The sequence below is a fragment of the Armigeres subalbatus genome, chromosome 3, assembly GCF_024139115.2.
Source record: "Armigeres subalbatus isolate Guangzhou_Male chromosome 3, GZ_Asu_2, whole genome shotgun sequence".
Classification (NCBI taxonomy): domain Eukaryota; kingdom Metazoa; phylum Arthropoda; class Insecta; order Diptera; family Culicidae; genus Armigeres; species Armigeres subalbatus.
The window spans coordinates 184,567,918-184,569,746 of record NC_085141.1 but is presented as its reverse complement, the minus strand read 5'-3'; positions in this window follow the sequence as shown (position 1 = coordinate 184,569,746).

The following is a 1,829-nucleotide window of genomic DNA, read 5'->3' as shown; positions in this document are numbered from 1 at the left end:
GTTATTATATTCAGAAGAACTACGTCTCGATATAACGAAACACAATAATTCATCTAATGGACATATGGAAATCACATAATACCAGAAACGATACATATGTTTGTTACGAAGGGTACCTAAACAAATTGAAGACTCATAATATTATGAGTTTCACGAAGAATAGCCAAGGCAAACTATTTATTATAAATTATTAAAATATAATTCAATAGTTTCCCATTCATCCATACTTATTTCATGAATGGGAAATAAGTATAAGTGTATTACTCTTGACTACGTAAAATGAAAAGATTGTTATTATAACATAATCATTTTGATACGTATTGCCGTATGTTTTGCATCTCTTACTCCTGTATCAGAAGTGCTACGTCTGCTCTGGATATAGCGTTATGTGAGCTGGAAAGCAAAAAGGACTGATGGGAAGGATGAAATCCCAAACGGAGTGTCCAAACAAAGCAGTGTACAGTTGTTTGATTGACACTGTGCCCTTGTGAGGATATGTGAATTGTCTACCAGGGGCGGGGGCTGAACTAATGTTTCTATTGTGCAGAAAAAAGCACAGACAGGTACAGACGAACTGGAGTATTTTGACTTGTGTCAAACCGTTTCAAAAATGTAACTACCAATATTGAATCGAATTTTAAGTTTTCACAAAACTAGGGTACGGCTTTGACAAGTTCCATTTTTTTGTGATTTCGTCAGTTGCAAATAACTAAGTATTTATTATTATTTATCAGACTAAGGCCGAAGTGGCCTCCCGCATAACTGAAAACCATTTGCAGTACTTTTGTTATTGCATTTTGCAGTTATTGATATTATTTACATCATCGTTAATTTTAAATATAACTATACGTTGATCTAGAGCAGTATTATATAATATGACTAATCTACTATACCGCATGTTATTGCTTCACAGCTTCACATTATTATTGCTTTACAATATCTTATTTTCCATTTAATAAAAGAAAACCATAATAAACTATAATAGACTTGCAACGTACACATTAACAATATGATATATTGCTATGAAAAAGTTACGTTTGGAAGTTCTCTCATTCTGTTGCGATTTCACGAACACAATGAGAATTATATCCTTCAATGGTAAAAATACGATAAATGTTCAAGTTCTGAAAATAAGTGTGTGTGTTTGAAGTTTGAAAGATCGTAGAACAAAAGTTTTTTGTTCGGGGAAAAGTTTGATTTTATTGAGGTAATCAATTCGCTCGAATTAGAAATGTTTTTCTTAAACTTCTCTGTAGTGTTTTTCATTACTTCTCGCACCGACATAATGAAATCACATGAAATGCATAAAAAATGAACATAAAATAACTAATAAACTTCAAATGACAAACTGATATCTATTTCCAGTTACAAACATGTTTCAATTTAAGTTTCAGTTCCAAAACTGCAGTTCATGTAGAATAAGATTTTGGCCAAGGCTCGGGCCATTTTGGCAGACTGGAGTTCCTTGCTACTGTTCAATGGTAAGTATTTCTATGTGATTCATACCCAAATACCTGTATATCCGAATTTCTGAGAATTTCGGAGAAATGCAAAATTGTCGGAAGTTCTTTCAGGAGTTACTTTTAAAAATCCTTCAGGAATTTCTTCGGATATTCCTATAGGAATTTGGTCAGAAATTCTTAAAGCAATTTCGTCCTAGAACTTTGCGAGGAATTCCAAAAGAATTCGTAGAACATTTTCCAAAGGAATTTTCGGGAGAAACTCACATGAAAAAATATGATTTTTTTAGACTTTTTTGAAAGGCTATTTTACTCCACTTCCCCTAATGAAAATTCCTGAAATTTTGCCAAATATTGTTTTCTACATAG